Here is a 9,155-nt window from a genome sequence, read left to right as displayed (position 1 = left end):
GTAAGAGCCAAAGGAAGGGTACCACTCCTTTGTCCAGGCAAAATTTGGCCTCACTATCCATGATCTCGCAGTGCCTAGTAATGCCATCAGAAGACCCTCACAATAGGAGAAAAAGATGATGTCACCAAAATAAAAGAGAGACTAATGGAGAGAGGGAGGGGATATGATGGAGAGTGGAGTTGTGAAGGGGAAAGCGTGTGTGGGGGGAATTATAGTGGTTTGTTGTCTTTAAGTATAGAAAGGTGTGAACAAACAATTTAAAAAGAATACAACAGACTTCTTTTAAAAAAGAAGTAAAACAGTGGGAGAGATTGTCTATAAGATTTCTGCAGTTTCTAGAGACAGAAAAGGCAGTAGTATTTAAGCTAGGGCTGGACAAACAGAACTAAGGAACAGAAAACGGAGCTCAGTGACAGAACCATGTATAAATACTTATGTGATGAATTACAAAGCTAACATCACAAATTACAGACTTCTAACCAAGTGCAAGTCTGTTTATGTATTGTTTTTCAGGCTTTGGAGCTGAAGATTGAGCCCAGGGATGTTCATACCCCCAACCTCAAGTATTTTAATAAAGGTAGCTAGGATATTTTGACTTGCTAGAAAAAAATAAACTACAGAAAGACTAGACAAATCCAACTGATAAAGAGTTTCCTTAAAAAACAATGTTAACTTAGTGAGCCAAATCAGTGTTTGGCTGAACAATCAATTTAAAAGTGAATTTGAATGAAAACTTCCTAGTAAAAGCACAAGCTAACAACATATTTAATTAAAATATTGTATTGAAATATTTTCACTAAATAGAACAAGATAAAAGAAACACTAAAATTAAGAATCATGAATTTATCACAAGAAAGTAAGAATGAACAGATGTAGAAAATGTAGATTTTAGTTACTTTTGGCTTAAAGTCTATTTTGTCAGATTTTATTATAGCCAAACCTGCTTTTGGTCCCTTTTCCCCCTTTGCTTGGTTGGGACATATTCTTTCATCTGCTCAATGTAAGGTGGTATCTGTCTTTAAGGTGAGTTTGTTGAAGACAAAAAATGATGGATCCTGTTATTCAGAGTTATCCTTGTCATGTTAAAGATTTTGAGAAATTTGGTGTGTTTGTGATCTTAAATTGCTTTCATGTCTGTTGTAGTTTTGACAACTTTTTTTAAACTCCTATAGCATCTTGAATTGGTTTATTCTTCTCCTACCATAACATAAAGAATAAAATAGTTTTGAAAATATATGTTGGGCTGGAGAGATGGTATAGCGGGTAAGGGACATGCCTGCAAAGCCAAAGGACCTCGGTTCAATTCCCCAGGACCCACATAAGCCAGATGAACAAGGTGGCTCATGCATGTGGAGTTCGTTTGTAGTGGCTGGAGGTCCTGGCCTGCCCATTCTCTCTCTCTCTCAAATAAATAAGTAAATAAATAAATAAATATTTTTAAAACTCTTTAAAAAAAGAAAATATATGTCAGCAGTCAATTTAAAAAATAAAATGGACACATGTTTTTAAACATATTTTCCTTAATTGCACAAGCTTCAAGATATATTTTATGTAAATTAATTATTGAATTATAATCTCTCAGAATGTCACAAGCAATTGATAGTTTTGGGGAAGCACCTAAGGAGGCATGATTTTCCTAGGTTTGGGCCCAGAATGCATAAAAGGTAGTTTTGCAATATTCAGACATGGGATGTTGAAACCATGCACTCCAGAGAAGAGTGAAAGCAGTGGCTGTTTAAGAAATTTATAAAATAATAGTGATTTTTAGTCTCAAAATGTATAGGCCAGATATGAAACCATAAATCTGGAAAGTCATATTATTGACAGATTGTGGTCCCCTATTGTGAGAATGTTCCGTGAACAACACTGTGAGAACAGGAAATGGAGAAAAGTCCTAGGGTGTCACCCTAAGAATAAGATGGAGAATCTTGACTTTATGCATGGAAGGACCCAGCTTTAACAAGAAGGCCCGTGTGGGGGTCTCTTTGGTAATGTCTGCATCTGGGCTCTGAAATGTCTTATTCAGTGCACATCAGCTTTGCAAGGTTTTTTTTTTTTTTTTTTTTTTAGAAAAATTTATATTAGTTGCAGCTCATAATTCTTTAATTTAGTATCTCTAAGGATGATAATGGTTGTCAATTGCATCTGGTAGGCTCTGATTTAATTCTGCCATGCTGTATTCTTTAGAGTCATGCTTTTATACCGTTAACATAGTGTTACTGAGTTTGTGCTAAATTAGATCTGGATTCAGGGAGTATGGTGACTTTGTCAAATAGTGTTTTGTCTTTGAGAAGAGAATGTGATCACTTTTAGAGTATATAATAGGAGACAGTAAATTATGGGAGTTTGCTGCGATACTGTGATGCTGTGACCTTTTCAATATTCAGTACTTGGAATAGCTGGTCTTTCTCTCCTGCTTGATTAAAGCTCCACTAATCATCAAGAAAGTTAATGCAAGATAAAACATTTTTTTTAAATGGCACGGCATTAATCCTTTCATATGGCAAAAGTGGGAATGGAAACTGTTAGACATTTGTAACAAATTTCAATGTCTCTGCTGTAGTTGCAAATCTTTAGACAGCAGCCATTGACTTTGGATGATGAAATTTTGACCGGGTAAAACTTTGACCCAGCACTTTTTAGAGTAATAGTATATTACAAATGTGCCTGCCATATGGGAGAGTTGCTATGACCTTGGGAGATAATGTGAGCATCTCCCTCCATGAAGCTTCACACATAAGCTACATCCTGAGAATCCCAATTATAGACATATCCAATGACATTCATTTGAGAATACCTGTCAGTAACCATTGAAAGAATTTATAGATGATGGAAATCTATGCGGAGCTGATAGCTATGCTTTGTTAAGTATTCAATACATATTAATTGATCAGAAGCTGATAAATAACAAAATTCTGCCTAACTCTGAAAGGGCAATATGTTTTCCTAAGTCAAATTTGGGCATGGGGAAAGTCAAAGAAACTATGTCACTCAAATATCATTTAAAATGTTCAGTTACCCTTTGGGGATGTGTTCATATATAAAAGAGAACACACGGTTTTCTTTAATTGTCTGGCTTATCCCACTAAAGCACATGGTCCTAACATTCAGCATGGGGCCATGTGATTAATAACTCTTTATTGTATCCTGGGAAACTGATGAGATTTCAGGTGCCCTTACCACCAAAGGAAATAATTAGGAAATTAGGGATATATTACTTACCTTGATTATAGTAATCATATATATCTATATTTATGCCTATCCAGTATTCATCCTGTTGTATGCCTTGAGTATGTACAATAAAGATGTATTTTGAATTCTCTGAGTTAAAATAGGCTAATCTGTATTTTAATACATTGAGAAAATTAGTGTGTGGTTAAATACATACTTCTTCCTAATTACAGAGTACAGTATTTTATTTTGGTAATTAATGTGTAAGATTTGGAGTTGTGTTACAAGAAATAAGTATTAGTTATACTATTCACAACATATCATTCAAGGTGTGACACATTCCATATGTTCAACAAATGCAAGGACAATGAATGAGCATTTATTTCTTTCTTGATTTCTTCAGTTATTTCTCTCAGCTAGAAAGTAGAATAACAAATATTTATAGTTAAGTGAATAGTTTATGAATATAGTTATACATATAAGCAATTACTATTAGGAGAATCTATCAATTAGTTAGGAGAATGTTAATTAACTGAAGTTCTGATGAACTGCTGAGCATTGAAGTTAATTGAAACTAAGCCAAGGTCTCAATTAACAGAAGTTTGATGTCACAATTTTAATGCAGGTATGATCTATCCCTTTGTAAATGTTGAAAGTCATAATACTTTTTAGATGAGACTTCATTTTTCAAAACACAAAAATACATCATTGAGTCTGTTAAGCATTCTATAGGCAAGATTTTTTTTATTGCTCTTTGTTTATAGAAAGATCATTCTTTGGGCTGGAGAGATGGCTTAGCGGTTAAGTGCTTGCCTGTAAAGCCTAAGGTCCCTGGTTCGAGGCTCAGTTCCCCAGGTCCCACATTAGCCAGATGCACAAGGGGGCGTACGCGTCTGGAGTTCGTTTGCAGTGGCTAGAAGCCCTGGCTCGCCCATTCTCTCTTTCTCCCTCTATCTGTCTTTCTCTCTGTCTGTCACTCTCAAATAAACAAATAAAAAATAAACAAAAAAAATATTAAAAAAAAAGAAAGATCATTCTTTTTAAGGTCATCAAGAATAAATACTAAACCATAAAATAATTGTTTTATTCTTACCTAGACTACTATGTAAATCAAAGATTATACATTATTCCAAACAAAACAAGTAGTGAATAGTGGAAAACTAGACATATGTATATCTTATTGGAATTTCTGCATCATTTTAAACAACATAATTTTTGCAACTATTTTATGTGAATTGTTTAACTAAAAATAATCACTTAATATGTCCAAAGAATATTTTGATGTCCATTATTCATTTAAGAATAATTATAAAGTACCTAGAATCTGAGTTGTAAATGTTGTGATGACTAGTATGTTAAAAGAACACAAAGGTGACCCATTGGCTTACATTCTCACTAATAAACACTGAATCCACAATTAATGAAGGAGAAAATCTAAGCTAATGAAGAAATTATGGTGGTAGAAAATGTGGGTGACATACAATAAAGTAATTGTGGTTTGTAATTTATTTCTGTAGTTTTCCATTCATATCATTAAACTGACTTTACTTTTTTTATTTTGTAGATCAAGCAGACAGGGCAATAACTAACAAGATAAATTGATAAGAGGCCATCAAAATTGCTTGAGGTTGAATTTGCTGATACAGTCACATTCCTACACACTGGTTTTATGAACTATAATCCAATGGCATTCTTTTACTCTTGCCTCATGCTTAATAAATTGTTTCACTATGCATTATAATACATAGCATCCCTTCCCTTATTAAAGGGGGAAGTATAAGTTCTAAGACTTTCAGAGGGTGCCTGATACTGAACACGGTATTATCTTCCGCTATATGTAGTCTTATTTTCATATATTATGCATAAAGTAGGCACAATACAAGATTACCAACAATATTAACAATTTAGAAAAACTATACTAATATGCTGCAATAAAATTGATTTAAAACTAAAGAATAATTTATTTCTCAAACTTTTAAAAAATATGATTGGACTGTAATAGCTTCTGGGTAATTAAGCCTATACAAATCAAAACCATGGATGAGAAGGGTCTACCATACCAGACAGTAGGTTAGTGAGTTTTGCATTTAAATCTATCAAGTATTGATATTAGTTCAATAATCAAGCACCTTGTTTTCAATATTTCCCCTTCATATTGATACATTAATAGAAAGGAAACTTGTATTTTAATTGTTTATTTTCATTTATTTATTTGAGAGCTACAGAGAGAGAAAGAGGAAGATAGAAAGAGAGAATGGGCACACCAGGGCACCAGACACTGCAAATGAACTCCAGACGCATGCACTCCCTTGTATATCTGGCTAATGTGGATGCTGGGGCATCAGGCCTTGAACAGGGGTCCTTAGGCTTCACAGGCAAGCGCTTAACTGATAAGCCATCTCTTCAGCACTAAACTTGTATTTTTAAATAAATGAAGAAATGATTAAAACACTAGCAAATTTGTGTTCTCTAGCTATTCCTATCATGGAATCTGCTAACTTGTTTACTCAAATTTGGTTATTATAAAGTGTGATCTAAAAATTATGATACTAAAAATTTATGTTATAAATTGTGATCTGTGATTCTTTTTTTGTTGTTGTTGTTGTTTGTTTGTTTTCTGAGGTAGGTTCTCACTCTAGCTCAGGCTGACCTGGAATTCACTCTGTATTCTCAGGGTGGCCTCAAACTCATGGGCGATCCTCTTACCTCTGCCTCCTGAGTGCTAGGATTAAAAGACATGTGCCACCATACCCGGCTTGATCTGTGATTCTAATTGAAAAAGGAAGACCACCATTAAATTGTAAAGGAAGACTAAGATTCTGAACACATTCTTAAGTTTTAGAAGCTCTTGGTAAAATAGAGAAGTGAACTGCCCTTTGATCATGAAGGCTACAGCTCTGAGCAATCAAAAAACAGCTAAGTTGCCCAAAAGCATGGCTCAGCATTCTCTCTTTCTCTCTCATAAGTAAAGTACTTAAAAATAAAAAGAAACAACTAAGGCAAAATTTCACCTTATTACTAAAATCTTGCTGCAGAGTTTCGACTGGGAAAGAAATTTCTCCTGTCCCATTAACACCCTATCAGCACCATTATGGGCACTAGCTCCTTGAAGGTCAACCTTAAATTAGAGATGAGGCTCTTTAGCTAACACTTTCAGGTCACTGAGATGAACTTCTAATGCAGGCACAGTTATGGAAGATGGGATATTTATTGAAACTTACAGATCAAGAGGATGTTCTGTAATGGCAGAAGAAACTGGCCTCATCTGAAAGGACCAAGCAGAGGGAGACCAAAAACCTCCCCACACAACACAAATCAGGAGCTCCAGGCACTTTGCATATCTTGAAGTTGGACTCTCAAATCCACCACCACACCTTAGGACCCTAAAATCCACCCAGTGACACCTGCTCCAGTCAGGTGGCTGGAATTCCAAGAAATTTTAATAAACTCCTGAATCTATTGGGGGGGCATTTATTCAAACTACCATCTCCAGGATTACATTTTAAACATTAAAACCCCTAAGTCCCTATCTAATAGTCACTGTCTTATTAAGTTCTTACTGAATTGGCCACTATGTTGGCTATTTGTCTTTAGGTGCACATTGATGACAGCTGAGAATATTTAGGAGGGAATTTACCACATATAATGGAAGGAATCAGAGTGGTGACAAGTAGGAAGGATTAGAGGTTTGTCACTGTAGATCATTTAGAAGCTTAATCCATTAATTCTGCAAGGGTCTGATCAACACTTCCTCTGACAATATGGGGATTTACCCAGTTGTACACAGATCCTAAGTCAGCTTGATTGTTTTGAATTAGGAAGGATGTCCTTTAAAAGTTGAAAGATTTTTTTTTTTAACCAAATGTTAAAACTTGAATTTATCTCTGTGCCAATTTCCTTTGGACAACAAAAGGTAAATCACTCAGCAGAGCCTTGTGAGTGAAGCAAATCCAAAATGCAGGGAAGCAAGTGAAAGGAAGAATTTATGGATCAAGCATTTAAATGTATTTACTAACGTAAATTTATGGCTATTGGAGCAGATTTATATCTCTGCATAGGCATTACTTAGATTAATGCCTGATTGCATGTTTCTTTCTAAAGAATTTAAATTGTCCTGTATCTTTAAGTCATGGTTATTCTTTTCAGAGTTGGGCTTGTTTTCCTATAGCACCTCTTGGAAGGCACAGGCCACTGACCTTATTAGTTCTTCACTTTTTGTCACAGAAGAAAATGGTGGAGTGAAGTTGGCAGAGCACAATCAGTAGATTATGATTGTGCACTAAGTTTAGGGAGCGTGAATACTGCTTCTTCTAAGTGGGGTAGCTTTTGGAAAAGTGTACTAAAGGTGACTAATGTTTTCTGATGATCCTGCAGCACCAAACCCATGATGTACAAATAATGTGCTGCTGTAATGCCAACCTGTCTGTGAAGGAAGGTGAGATCCCATGTTGTACAAGATCAGGTTCCACCACCTCAAGGAGCATCCTTGACATTCACACAGAAGTGGAAACTATCCACTCAGCCATGAACCATGAAGATCTGGTTTTCTGAAACTTGTCTTCTTGAAGGAGATGCCTTCTCATTCAAACATTGACTCTGAATATACTTAGAGAACTGGTGGATTCATTATATGTATAGGTCCTAAAGTTTCTCTACAAGGACTAGATTTATGCACTGACTGAACATTAACCAGGAAATTCTAGAAGAATCAGGGAATCAGACTTCAACTTGAGTTAAATAACCCAATTATATCATGTTTATATGTAGAGTAGAAATGTGTTTTCCTTATTAGATGTAGTTTGTGAAGGATTACTAAGAAAGTATTTGAGGATCCCCGATACATGTCAAGAGTTTTTGGATGGAAAAAAAAACAACAGCTAGACATTGAGCACAATAATTAATCATAATATATCTTTTACTATATACATATATATATATATATATATATATAGTATAAATATATATATAAATATGCATAAAATATGTGGATATAGACAAACAAATTGTGAATTATGGCTGTGGTAGCTATGTGATTTTTCTATGCCCATTGCAAAAACTATTCTTCTAGTTATACAAATAAACCTGGTACTCTGAACAGAAAGATACTTTTTAAAAATTATTTTTATTTATTTATTTGAAAGTGACAGACAGAGAGAGAAAGAGGCAGATAGAAAGAGGGAATGGGTGCACCAGGGCCTCCGGCCACTGCAAATGAACTCCAGACGCATGTGCCCCCTTGTGCATCTGGCTAAAGTGGGTCCTGGGGAATGGAGCCTTGAACTGGGGTCTTAGGCTTCACAGGCAAGCACTTAACCACTTAGCCATCTCTGTAGCCCCAGAAAGATCAGTTTTAAATGCTGCTAATCTGTCTGCCACAATAATTCATGCAGCCCAAGCAGGATGCAGAGGCATATACCTGCAATGTACCTCTGTATGCTCCTAGGACTGATGTTGGCTATCTTTCTCCAAGGTTTTGCAACTTAAATCTTGTAGACTCGAATGTGAATTGACTTTACATTTAGACACATTATATGATCATATCTCATGGCATGGAAACATTGTCTTCCACCCAGAGAGAAGGGTGGAAGTAATAATGTAAACAACTTTATATAAAAGTCTAGATTCAAGACTTGAAAAGATATCGTCCATATTCTTGTATGTGTTTCATCTGAGTTGGCTTTCTAGCATTAAAAATTCCAGTTATACAAGAATGAGCTACAGAAACACTATTAGATTTGGAATTGATAAAACGTTACCATTGCAGTTTTTCTATAGAATGTGGTGTCTTTACTTAATCTCTTACTCTCAGTCCATCTCACTGACTACTAAACAAAGGTATATGATAAAGTGATGTGATAATTTCCCTTCCGGATCTAATACTCTATCTTTAGTGCCATACTTTTATCTGCCTTCTCTCTGTCTTCTTTTAATGGCATTATAGATTGGATCCAGGGTCATGTACATGACAATCAATTGAGCTATCA

Source organism: Jaculus jaculus, chromosome 11, assembly GCF_020740685.1.
Source record: "Jaculus jaculus isolate mJacJac1 chromosome 11, mJacJac1.mat.Y.cur, whole genome shotgun sequence".
Classification (NCBI taxonomy): domain Eukaryota; kingdom Metazoa; phylum Chordata; class Mammalia; order Rodentia; family Dipodidae; genus Jaculus; species Jaculus jaculus.
Note: the sequence above shows the minus strand (reverse complement) of the source record.